The sequence below is a fragment of the Nicotiana attenuata genome, unplaced genomic scaffold, assembly GCF_001879085.1.
Source record: "Nicotiana attenuata strain UT unplaced genomic scaffold, NIATTr2, whole genome shotgun sequence".
Lineage (NCBI taxonomy): Eukaryota > Viridiplantae > Streptophyta > Magnoliopsida > Solanales > Solanaceae > Nicotiana > Nicotiana attenuata.
This window is the reverse complement of record NW_017671892.1, coordinates 174,568-188,702: the sequence shown is the minus strand read 5'-3', so window position 1 is coordinate 188,702 and position 14,135 is coordinate 174,568.

The following is a 14,135-nucleotide window of genomic DNA, read 5'->3' as shown; positions in this document are numbered from 1 at the left end:
TAATGGGGTGGGAAGGGTAGACATGGAGATGATGATCACACGATAACACTACGCGTACAATCGACTACCGATGTTGTGTGGATGATCCATGTGATTTATAAACCTAGGACCCCTTTTCTTATATAACTTTGTTTAATATCTATAAGATCCTGTCTTTTCCACTACTCAAAACTCCTCCTTAATTTTACTGCATTATGCCTTTTCTTCCAGATTTTTCTTCTTTGTTTATTCAATGTATTGATTAATTTTCTGCGTTTAGTCCCCCTTTTAAACAAATTGTAGATCATTTAGACCTTGATCCCACATACTTGTCACGTATTTATTTGCAACCCTTATGTGTAAAATCCTTTGTGTATCTATTTGCATTAAAGTCACAACATAGCATGGCCGGGAACCACACTAGTGGATCTTGAGGGGTGCCTAACACCTTCCCCTTGAGATAATTTCTAGCCCTTACCCGAACTCTGGTTTTCCAACTCAAAACTCGTGGTGTCCTTATGCACTTAATCATTAGGTGGCGACTCTTCAATTCCAAAAACCCAATTCCCAAACGGGAATAGAGTTATCTTCCCAAATATCGTAAACCCGATTTCGCTTTAGAAAAAGGGGGCGTCGACAATGGGAACTATTCATAAAAATTTGGAAAACAAGCACAGAGGAACTTTCCACAATCTCAAAGAATAACAAGTAACTTGCAAAAAACAGGAAACATACCCCAAGAAACACAGCTTCCAAAGGAAAGAAGACCAAATTTAATCCTAATGTTTCTTGCACCTACTGTAAGAAGACAGGACACTCTATAAGGGACTGTTATAGAATCATAGGTTTCCCTGATGATTTTGAATTTACCAATCCTAAAGGCAATCAGTTCCAAGTCAGGAGCAATGGGGTGATTTCGGGAGAACAAGGAGATAAGACCAACAACAGTTACAATGAGGCAATGAATCAGCATCTTTCAAAAGAAAAATTTTCACAATTAGTTCAGCTAATTAAGCAGGTTAAGGTTGCAAATTTAGGAATCTCAACTTCAGAAGTTAATGCAAATGTAGTTGCTGGTACTATTATCAAATACACTAGTTCTTGTTTTTCTGTTTTTAATTCCAGCACTTGGATTATTGACTCAGAAGCCTCAGAACATATGTGTTTTGATTCAAATGCTTTTATATCATTAACTCCACTGCATGTTCCCTTACATATAAATCTTCCCAATTCTTTCAAGGCAGTAGTCACTCATACAGGAAGAATCTCAATCCTTCCTGATTTTGTCTTAGAGAATGTCCTACATGTACCTAGTTTCAGATATAATCTGCTATCTGTTAATAGGTTTTGCATGCAGTTTCATTGTATAATCTCACTCACTTCTAGTTAATGTCTGTTGCAGGCCCTTTTAATGAAGAGGCCTCAAATTTTTGGTAAAGCAAGAGAAGGCTTATACCTATTGGAACCTAGTGCTGTTAGGACTAGTTCAGAAGACATTGTAGCTTCAGTTTCAAAACATAGTAGTTTTAATCAGTTTCTAGTATCTTTTCCTTTATCTGCAAGTGCAGTTTCTGATGTACATCTTTGGCACATTAGGCTAGGGCATTTGCCTTTTTCATCAATGAAACATCTCAATTTTATTTCATTTCCTCCTAATTTTGAATGTTTCTGTGATGTTTGTCCGAAGGCTAGGCAAACTAGAATGTCTTTTCCTCTGAGTCAAATCAAATCAAAAAGAGTATTTGAATTAATTCATGTTGACACTTGGGGTCCTTACAAGGATCCCACTTATAATGGATTCAAATATTTTCTAACTGTGGTAGATGACTACAGCAGAGGTACATGGACTTTTCTGTTAAGTACCAAGACTAATGCATTTGTGATTTTGAAGAATTTTCTAACAATGGTTGAAAGACAATTTGGGGTCAAAGTGCAGAAAATAAGAACTGACAATGCATTTGAGCTTGGAAAAGGAACTCAAGAGGCTGCATTTCTTAGTTCTCAAGGGATAATTCATCAAACATGTTGTGTTGCAACACCTCAGCAAAATGGGATAGTTGAGAGGAAACACAGGCATCTTTTGGAAATAGCAAGGGCATTGCTTTTTCAATCAAAAGTAGCTATTCACTTTTGGGGAGAGTGTTTATTAACTGCGACATATTTGATTAACAGGTTGCCATCTAAGGTTCTTAAAGGAAAAACACCTTATTCAATTCTGTTCAATCAATCCCCCTCCTATCAGTTTCTCAAGAGTTTTGGTTGCCTTTGTTATGTGTCTACATTATCAACTGGGAGAAGTAAACTTGATCCAAGAGCAAAGTCTTGTGTATTTCTAGGGTATCCTTTAGGACAGAAAGGATACAAAGTGATGGAAATAAATACAAGGAAGATTATTGTGTCTAGGTATGTTTACTTCTATGAAGATAAATTTCCCTTTACTTCAAACATTTCACCTCCAGATTGTGTTTTTCCCATTCCTACACTTTCAGATACTACCCCTAACAGCCCTTCTTCAAGCTCTGAGTTGACTGATCCTATCATACCCAATTCTCCTAGTCCAACAGAGTCTCCATCACCTCAAAATCCCTATTCTCTTGTATCTTCTGAACTAAGAGATACTGTCATGCCTAACTCTCCTAGTCCAACCAGGATTTCATCACCTCACATCCCTCATTCTCCTGCACCAAACACTCCTAGGCACATCAATATCCCTATTCCAGATCTCAGAAAATCAACTAGAGTTATTAAGTGGCCAATCCATCTGAAAGACTTCATTTGCAATAACATATACCTAACACAGCTAACTTCCAGCTATTTTGCTCAACCAAGTCAGCCTAATATCTATTCTTTTGGAGCACTTTCTCAACATAATCAGCAAATGATACAGTCCATTTTAGAGGTTTGTGAACCTACCAGTTTTTCTCAAGCATCTAAGCATCCAGGTTGGCAAAAGGCTATGTCTACAGAACTTAAAGCTTTGGGAGCAAACCACACTTGGGATGTGGTTCCCTTACCAAAAGGAAAGGTAGGTGGGTGTACAAGGTAAAACACAACTCAAATGGCAGCATTGGGAGGCTTAAAGCACGATTGGTTGTTAGGGGGGACATTCAGAGAGAAGGGATAGACTACACTGAGACTTTCTCTCCCGTGGTTAAAATGACTACTATACGTTGTTTGTTATCAGTAGCAGTCAAGAAAGGTTGGCCAATTTACCAATTGGACGTGAACAATGCATTTTTACATGGGGATTTGCAAGAAGAAGTTTTTATGAAGTTTCTCTCAGGTTTATCCCTTCCTAGTCCTAATCATGTGGGTTTGCTCAGAAAATCTTTATATGGTTTAAAGCAAGCGTCCCGGCAGTGGTATGCTCGACTTGCAGGGGCTTTGAGTTTCAAAGGATATTCATCTTCGCTCAACGATTATTCTTTATTTTCTAAGAAGCAGGGTGATATAATTTGTATTGTGGCAGTTTATGTCGACGACATTATCATTAGTGGCAACAATCAAGAGGAAATCACAGCACTAAAATATTTTCTTATTTCAGAGTTCAAGGTCAAAGATTTAGGAAATTTACATTATTTCCTAGGTATGGAAATTCTGAGGGAAGCACAAGGGATAATAATTTGTCAAAGAAAATTCACCTTGGATTTGCTGAAGGAGTTTGACGTTTCTGCATTGCCTTGTGTTTCTTCACCCCTCGAGTCGTCCTCCAAGTTATATGCAGATGAAGGCCCTTTGCTTCAAGACCCTACTGTATACAGACACCTTGTTGGGAAGCTCAATTATCTTACTCACACTCGACCCGACCTTTCCTTTGCTGTCTTGATGCTGAGTCAGTATATGAAAAGCCCCCGCCTTTCACATTTTTCGGCAGCACTTCGTGTATTGCGTTATTTACGCTCAGATTCAGGTCAGGGGATCATTTTAAACTCAAATCCTACACTTGATTTGCTTGCTTTTTGTGACGCCGATTGGGCTTCATGCCCAGAAACTCGGAGATCTGTGAGTGGTTTTTATATCACTCTTGGAGGCTCACCAATTTCTTGGAAATCGAAGAAACAAACATCTGTATCTTTGTCTTCCGCTGAGGCGGAATATCGCTCAATGCGTCGAGTAGTTTCCGAACTGACTTGGCTCACTCGTCTTCTCACTGACATCTCTATTTCACCATCTTTGTCGGTACCCGTTTTCTCTGACAGCAAAGCAGCGATTCATATCGCTCGGAATCTCGTTTTTCATGAGAGAACCAAACATGTGGAATTGGATTGCCACTTTGTTCGGCAACAATTCCTTTCTGGGCTGATTACTCTTTCATATGTGCCTTCATCAACTCAACTGGCAGATCTCTTCACCAAATCGCTGGCTGGACCTTCACACAAATTACTGCTTGGCAAGTTGGGAGTAACTTCTTTACCCTCCAACTTGAGGGGGGATGTTGAGAAGAAACCCCATGATTTAATTGCTTCAAGAGAAGAAATACAGAGTCTCGGTGAAGAAGTAAATTCGAAGAGGGTTTCAGACAAGACAAAGGAACTCTTCGGAGTTATCTAAGTCAAAAGATGTATCTACACATTTGGCTTTGACACGTGGCTCGATCTCAGCCCTTGAACGAATTTCTGATGGATTAAATAAGGACCCTTCAGATTATAAGTTGGACAGTTGTAGCACATTTGATTCCAAATTTGTGAAACGTGTAGATAAGATAGGAAAGAATAAAATTTAGTTAGTTTGTTATTTCATAGCAAATAGATTTTAGACAGCTGTATAGGATTCTTTTTTTTTTTTTACTTAGCTAAGTATTGTATAAGTACACTGCCTTGTACAGAAATTAATACACACAGAAAATTCTTCTAATCTTTCGTTTTTTTTTTTTCATTCCTTCAGTTGTATTATTGAGATTGAAGTAAAGGCGTGTTTCAAACTAGAGGCGTGGGTTCAATTCCTACTTGATTTGCAACTAGAAGTCATTTTTTGATAATCAAGTTTTCTTATTAATTTTTTTCTCTGTTGCATTCGAATAATTATACACTTATACTATGTGGTTGGTAGCAACTTTATGTTAAAGAAAGTGAACACCCACGACCTTAAAATCCTGAATCTGCCGCTGATGAACATCATGTTTGGCCTAGAATAACTTTTGCTTTTAAAAGTTTTATATCTTTTTAATAAATTAAGTTAGGTTATTTCCCCTTCAAGCGTGACAATATAATCCTCTACAAGCTAAGCTAAATACCAGTATATATTCCACATTAGATAAACAATAATTTCGTGGAAAGAATATAATTAATTAAGCTGTATAATCCTTAATTACTTGGTAATGCAAATCTTAGCCATTTTTTCTTTTCATTTCTTTCAAAATTGTACATGTATGAACATAAATAACAACATGAAACATATTCCTTTTCAACCATGCAATAGTATATTCTACACATATTCTACGTATTCGAATAGTTATTCTATACTCCGAGAGGAATTAAATACCTGTCCCTAGCTACTTGCAGCAACAACTTGACAAATAAGTGTCTTAATAATTGGTTCAATGTTGTATGCATATCAACCTCAAAATTTTCAAGAGACAAATTTGACTCGTTTTGATCAATGTTGAAAAATACAACTCATCATCACCATCCAGGGTTGTGGTGAAGTGATAAGTACTTCTTCATCTTTAACCAGAGGTCTCGGGTTCGAGTTCCTAAGTATTAAATTACCTTTGTTAGGGAAATACCGAATACCGAACAGAAAACCAAAAAAAATTACTCCCTCCGGTCCAAAATAAGTGATTTTTTGACCTTTTTCTTGTGGTCCAAAATAAGTGATTTTTCGAGATTTCAAGAATAAATTAATTACTTTTTTCCTACATTGTCCTTGTAGTAAATAGTGTTGTAATATGTGTCAGGAGTGTTTATGTGAGATAGTAAAGGTTAATATGGTCAATTCTATTGCTAATTAATACTAAAAGCTGGATTTCTTAATCTGTGTGAAAACATCCAAAAAATCACTTATTTTGGACCGGAGGGAGTACAACTCATCGTAAAATCATTACTATCAATTAAAAATGAACCTTGAATTGCAAACATGTATGAGATTTGCACGCAAATATTCACGTTGGCCTAAAGTTACTTTTGCTTTTTAACGGTTTTGATATTTAATTAGTAGTACTCCTAATAATGAGTTTAGTTAGGTTAGTTTCGCAATCAAGTGTGACAATCCAGCAAGCTATCTGTATTCCATATTTGTTAGCAACGATTTTTGGAGAGAATGGAGGTTCGAAGGGGAGACTTGGCGTAACTGGTAAAGTTGCTGCCATATGATCAGGAAGTCAGGGGTTAAGCCGTGAAAAAATTGTTGGGTTTTGGATGTATTTAATTAATATATTAAATACTTAAAAGAGTGTGAATGGGAAATGGAGGGAAATAAAAATTTTTGAGTAAATTTTAAGTTTCCCTCCTTGGGAAATGGCATTGTCCCATATTGGAAGAGGAAGAGGTTTTTTATGGGTATATAAGCAATTGCTCTTCTTCTAGCTCTTAAAAAGTTGAGAAGAAGGCAAGCTTCGCGCCGTCGTCGTCGCTCGCTCGGCTTCGGATTTGGTCAAATCGATTGATTGATTAACTTTTTGGACCAAATTTATTTGTTAGTAGTAAAATATTAACAGAAATATTATTAAATATTTATTTTAATAACAAAATATTAATATTAATATTAAATCCAATCCGTTTTTCTATTTTGGTAACAGAAAAGTAACTACCCTCTTCAATTTTCCCTCTTTGTTTTCCCTCTTTATTGTTGAGTAAATGGCCATTTATGTAATGGCATTTATGCTGTGGGCGTTTTGCATAAACAGCCATTCTGAAGAGTTGCACCTCTTCAGATTTCAGCTCAACTTTGACTATAAATACAACACTATTCTGCTCAGAATTTCACTACGATTTTCTGAGTTTCTTCTCCTTCTCCTGCATACTTTTAGCATCAAACAAAGCATAAAGTGTGATTTGCTACCGAATTTTGTGTTTGCTGAAACACTGGGGTTTGAAGTACTACTACACCAGTGTGTAATTCGTTCTATCCTGGGAGGAAATAATCCATAACCTTGGGTACTAGGAGGGGATTAAGTTCCTTAAGGAAACACTGTGAATTCAGTGGGCTCGAATTGGTTTTCTGACATTTCTGTTTATGTTCATTTCTGTTTATATTCATTTATGTTTCCAGAATTATTTTACAAATACAGTCAACTAACAAAAAGCCTGTTGCAAAAATGCATGGTAAGCCTGCTTACAATAGACCCTGATGGTCCAGTCTTTCCCTGAACCTCGCACATAGCGGAAGCCTAAGTTGCTCGGACTCGGGTGCGGGTATCCGATACGGGGACGGATCCAAGTATCAGATTCGGCAAAATCTAAACTTTAAGATTCGGGGATGCGGATCCAGATATGGATACGGGTGCAGGGATTCGGCTAATAAAAAATAGAGCTATAAAAATATTGCAAATTTTGAAAGATACTCTATGAAAAACTTACATGAATATTGTAGAATTCAATCTTTCATCCTCCAATATGAATATTATTCTTTCATTCTCCTAAATCTATTTTATTTTTTATTTTGAGAAATCAAAATCTCAATTTTTCTCCCAAATTTGTCGATGGACTCCGGTCAAAGATTCCAAATTCAGTTGACCGAATCCAGGACGTATCCCGTTCCCGTCCCCGTCTCGTATCGGGACGGGGACAGCACCAAAATTGAAGAGTCTACGCAACTTAGGCAGAAGTTTAATGTACCGGACTGGACTGCCGTTTTTAATGGAACTTATCCTCCATAGCTAAGGTAAACCTTCCCTCTTTCTCTTACTTGGAAAAGATTTTATTTGGTAGAGAGAGTTACATCAGTGTAAAGATTTTTTCCCCTGTGAGCTTGGTATATAATGAAATTTTGAAACAAGTCTGTAAAAAGATTGAGTAATAAAATATGACGATGAGCAGCTAAACCGAGTAGGAATTCGAATCTCTCTCTTCGAAAGGGTTGAATACCGTGAAGTCCACCTTTTTAGCGTATAGGAAAATTTTAAGCAACTTTATGATTTAACAGATAATGCAAATCCCAGCCACTTCCTTTCTTTTATTAAAAGAAAAAAAAATCAGATTTCACCAAGTGCTACATTAAGAAATCCACATAAAACCATATTCCTTTTCAATCATCCAATGAAATATCCTAATATGTATTCGAATAGTACTTATTCTGCAGTACTTGCTCCTTGCTTTCAACATGACGCCTTATTGGAGTCTTGCCATTTTTTCCAAAATATGCAATTTTTGGCTGAAAAAATTCACTCCAATTTTTGTGAGAATTTTAAAAATATGCATAACGCAAATGGGAAAATGCGAATGTGTTCTATATTACTGTGAGATAATGGACGGTTTGAGAGATGTCACTATTTTAACTCGCAATTTTATTATTATTATACTATCTGTATATATAACCTGCTAAAATAAATTAACGCTCCTTCTGTTTTAATTTAGATGACAGACTTTCTTTATTAGTCTGTTCCAAAAAGAATGATATATTTTTACGGACGAAAATAAATCGACTTTAAACTCTTCATTTTACTTATTTTACCTTTAATGAGAAGTTTTTATAATCACACAAATGTCATGATCCCACAAAGCTTTTACCCTTTAAGCTTTTAAGACCACTAGTTTTAAAAACCTTTTTTTTCTTAAACTCTCTTTTCGAGTCAAATTACCTCATCTAAATTGAAATGGAATGAGTAGGAAAAAGGGTAAATTTGCCCCTACACAGCTAACTTAAGCCCGTTTGGACATAAGAATTTTTTCATTTTTTTTCGAAATTAGTGTTTGGCCATAAAATTTTCAATTTTCTCTTGAAAATGAATTTTGTAATTTTTCGAATCTTTGAAAAACTCCAAAATTTTTACTTGGATCACTCACAAAACTTCAAAAACAACCCAAAATTATATTCATGTCCAAACACATATCTAATTTTCAAATACCCTTTTCATTTGAATTTTTTTTTTTTTTTTGTTTTGAAATTTTACTATTCTTATGTCCAAACGGCCACTTATATTATCATACCATCAGTTTCAATGGCCACATCAGCTGACAAGTGGACATAATGAGTACACGTGTAATTAACCGTACGTACTACATCTGTCAATGCTTATTATGTGGGGTACTAATGTTTTTTCATTGATTGAATAAAAACAAAAGCAGCGTATCTTTGAGTCAGCCCACCTGAGAAATGGAGCTTTCAATTTTCCACAATCGTAACATCAAATAATAGATGTTGATATCCTTTTCCTTCTGTAAAATAATGAAAGAGAGACAGCAGCAACACGGCTACGGATCTCGAATTTTTTTTGTTCTAAAGCTAGTGGCATTGATATATTATATCATGCTGACAACTTGGTGGGAATTTCGTGGCATGTAATCCCACTACTTCTTCATCTTAATACAATATCGTCCGGTACGCGAACTAAATTATCCCAGGATTATAATCTTAGAACTAATTTATACTATATGGAAGATGGGATAAAATAATCTCAAGTTTGATGGCATAAAATGAGATGAGATAAAATATAATTAAGTCTGAGATTAGATTTATACCGTGTTTGGTTGGAGGTATATATTTATCCTACCGCTAACCAAATACGTTATAAATTTAATCCCGCATCTTATCCCACCTTATCCCTCGTACCAAACGACCCTAATGGTAATGCCCGAACCGAGACAGATCTAGAATTTTAGGAAGATGGGTGTGGTATTACGAAAAGTACTATAAGATTTGAACTTACAACCTCACTTAGGTGTGCACCAAATAAACATTTCATCATACGATATTTTGAGTTTGCGTGCAACACATATAAGTATTTTTGAAAAAATATAATATAACTATACATGATCTAGAAGGAGAGCATGGTTTCACGTGTTCCATAAAACCCTTTAAATACGACTATGTATCCGGATTAATTTGTGCGCACTTAAACTATTTTACCGTATGTTTGTTGATTTCTTCCGCCGTCAGCATAGAATCGAGTTATTCTATTCAATTAGATTTAAAAAATTGAATACTACAAATTAATAGATAACTCTGCTAGATCATTGTCCATTACATCACAAAGAACTGTTTGTTTGTTTTTGGTAAATACTAATTACTAGTAATAGTAGAAGTTCCACCGTAACAAATAACTTGTTTCAATTATTTGATGCTCATCCATATTCCATACTTACATCCATCAAGATTTTATTCCCAAATAAATCACTTATATATCTATCAGTTAATTACCCTTTTTAAATTTGTGTATAGTAGCTGAATATGGGTCTCCTTACTAGCAAATCCACATTAACAAGTACAACCTTATCGTTATCATTTCCATCAAATAAGTACTAATTAATATGTACTGCAGAGAAACATTTCTCAATCATTTACTCCCTCCGTTCACTTTTAATTTACTTGGCAGGTATACTAAAAATAGATTTTTATTTTACTTGTCACTTTACGCATATCAAGAGAAGACAATTTTTTTTTCCTATTATACCTATAGTATTTATTACTCATTTCAAATTATTTTCTCAAATTCAATAAAATATGCATCAATTAATATGAGTATCATGGTAAATTATGCACTTTATTTATTATTTTTTAAGGGGCGTGAAAAGTCAAAACGTGCCAAGTAAAAGTGAAACGAGGGAGTATCATTCTAACTAGATTTATTCCGAAGCATGTAACGTTTTGGGAAAACAAGAAGTATTTATTACTTCTTCTTTTTTTCCTTTCAAAATCACCTTTTACTACGCAATTAATATTATTAAGTGAAATGTTTAAAAGAGTGATGAAAGGTACTCCTCCGATCCATATTAGTTATCGTGGTTGCTAATTCTGGTCCAAAATACTTACTCTATTCGGTCCAAAATAAGTGATTTTTTGGATGTTTTCACACAGATTAAGAAATCCATCTTTAAACATTAATTAGCAATGAAATTGACCATATTAACCTTTACTATCTCACATAAACACTCCTAACACATATTCCAACACTATTTACTCTAAGGACAATGTAGGAAAAAAATAATTAATTCATTCTTAAAATCTGGAAAAATCACTTATTTTGGACCACAAGAAAAAAGGCCAAAAAATCACTTATTTTGGATCGGAGGGAGTATCATTTTAGAATATCAAGGTATAATTTATTACTTTTGCCATTTTTGCCATTAGCATTATTTGACCTTGAAAGTAAAAAAATATTGATTATAGAGAGAACATTATTTATTAAGAGAGATTAGTATATTGAATGATTAAGGAATAAATAAGGGTGTTGTAGTAAAAAAAAAAGTCCTTATTAATTGTTTCTTAAAGGACGTGGACAAATAAAACAAGACAACTAAAATGGATCGAAGAGAGTAACTTAATTAAATAAATATTCTTATAATTAAGATGTACACAAAAGAACATATAAGATAACAATAACAAATATTGCCGCCGCACGTATGTACATTTACGTAGGCCACCCATTGATTTAAAACTTGACCGTCAAAACGTGTCTTTTTTGCTTACTTACTTTGACGGGGCTCAACATTTAAGAGAATTAATTGTCACAGAAATGGAGTTTTATAGACGAGACACTGGATCTATAATTTGTTGCATGTGAAAACGCCGAAAGAATGATCAAAGATGCTCGAAAATACACGACACATGACGGACAAAAGAGTCAACACGTGGCAAATATTTTCTGGTCAGCGCTAAGTCTTTTGGAGTCAACTCGATCGAAGACCGAAGACCAAGAAGCTAGTCCCGAAAAAGTCTTTCAATCCATTGAACTATGGTATGCTACAAGTGAATATTTGCAACAAGAATGAATCCTAATCTTAGGATGACTGACCCTTTTAATCCAGTTCATATAATGTCTTTTTCGGAAGCTAGAGGAAGTACATTTCAGGTACAAAAGCCGGATGGTGATCACAAGCGTCTGAATAGATCTTTCCTCCGAACCAACAGATCCTAAAATATTCAAAATTTTCTATTAATCACGCCTGTAGACGATTGAATTTTATTTGAGTTTAAGTTCATTAAATTATTTGGACCATATGATAAATTCAAAGACGTGTCAGCCCAAACAATGATTACGAGCTAGAATAATTGAATTTATTATTTATATCCAATATGCGTATATGGATTTAATTAAGAGCCCGAGTTAATTGGGCTAGTTCATCTTGTCAGACTTCAAATGATAAGCCCAAAATCCATGCCACGTGTCAAATGACATGGCGCGCCAAGTCAAATCAAGGGCCACTAAAATCATGCTATGCGCATAAGTGATGTAGCATGCCAAGTCAAATGTAAGGACCAATCCAATGTCGTCAAATATTCAAATGACATGGTTCAACCAATTGTGTGCAAGCTTATCACATAGCTTTAGTGAAAGGTTTGATGACTCAAGTTGGCCAATCAAATTGGAGAAAAAAAGATATGTGTTTATCACAAGTTTCCTCCCCTACAACAATAAATAGGGAGTCTCCATAAGGCCAAAAGGACAAGAATAAGATACATATTGAAGCTCTCCTCCACAGTGGTGATTCGCAAGTCTTCCGCATAGCAAGAAGTCGTGGTCTCCAAGGGGTGAGCCGCAAGTTTTCCATCCCCCATGTTTGTAATCAAAGCCTAGCTCCGCATTCGTGGTCAAATCCCAACAACAAGTGGTCCATCAATTCAAGAACAAGCAAAGCTCTCGAATTGACGGTCGTGAGGAGAAGAATCAGAGGATTACATCTTTTAAACTTAAGATTGTTCAAAGATTGTAACCCGCGTAAATTATTAAAATACAAATACTTTTATTTGTCGCTATATTTATTGTCATGATTATTATTTTCAGGAACGAAATTTTAGTTGTTACAACGCCCGCCTAGTAAAAGTTTAAATTCGACCGCTAAATTTTATTGAACAACTTTAGGTTAAACGATAGTACTATATTTTAACTGTACCATTTTATCACGCGCAATTTACGAATTACAACGCAAAGCCCATTTATATGATTACAAAATGCTAGAGATTAACCATGCATCCCAAATGACTAGAAAGCTCTTGCACTTCATAACAAATATTGTTGTACGTATAATACGTCAGTCAGTCAAATGGTAGTATTTTGTTTACTTACTTTGACCATTTGACGGGGCTCAACATTTAAGAAAATAAATTGACATAGAAATGAAGCTTTATAGCCGAGACACTTGATCTGTAATTTGTTGCTGCATGTGAAAATGCCGAAAGAACGATCAAAGAGATGTCCAACGGAATGAGGATTCGACACAGATACGACAATATTGCCGTATTGCTCCGACTAGTAGTAGAATTTCTAGCATAACGATAACTTCTTTCAGCCGAAAATGTTAGTCGGGTGTGTGTGGAATCCTTAAAAAGTGATGTACTTTTACAGAATCCGATACAAATACAATAATATTTTTAAAGAGTCCGAGCAACAAATGTTTCAAATATTTGATGCTCATCCATACTTATAATATTTCGTCAAGATTTTATTCCCAAATAATATAATTACTTAATATATCTACCAATACCCTTTTTTAAATTTCAGTAGTGGCCTGATTATGGTTATATATATATATATATGTAGATAAGTGCATATGCTGAGTTTATACTACCTTTTGCAGATCCATTAGACGTAAGTTGTCATTATAAATTGTCTATTGTTAAGTTAAACTTTAAAAAGGGATTTTATTATCATTAAATAATTAAGATCTTATAATCACTTACCTCCATTTGGATTATATTCCCAAAAACCGTTACTCATTTCTCAATCTAGTGATTCCCTTGATTAATTTCTCATTTCATTAGTCAGCTGGCTAATTAAGTTGATCATATGCTTGATAAAACCAGCATTAGATCATACGTCATCTATTTTGATTAGTTATTGCCAGAAATTAACCTTTTTTTCTAGATCAAAGACGTATATATGCCTAGTGCAGCTTTTAATTGTTCTGGATAAATTATTTAATTTGACATAACTTAGTGTAGCAGTAAATTATTGCTAGAACTCACGTGTACTTACACTCACTCCATGCCTTTGCATATATATATATATATATATATATATATATATATATATATATTTATATATATATATATATATATAT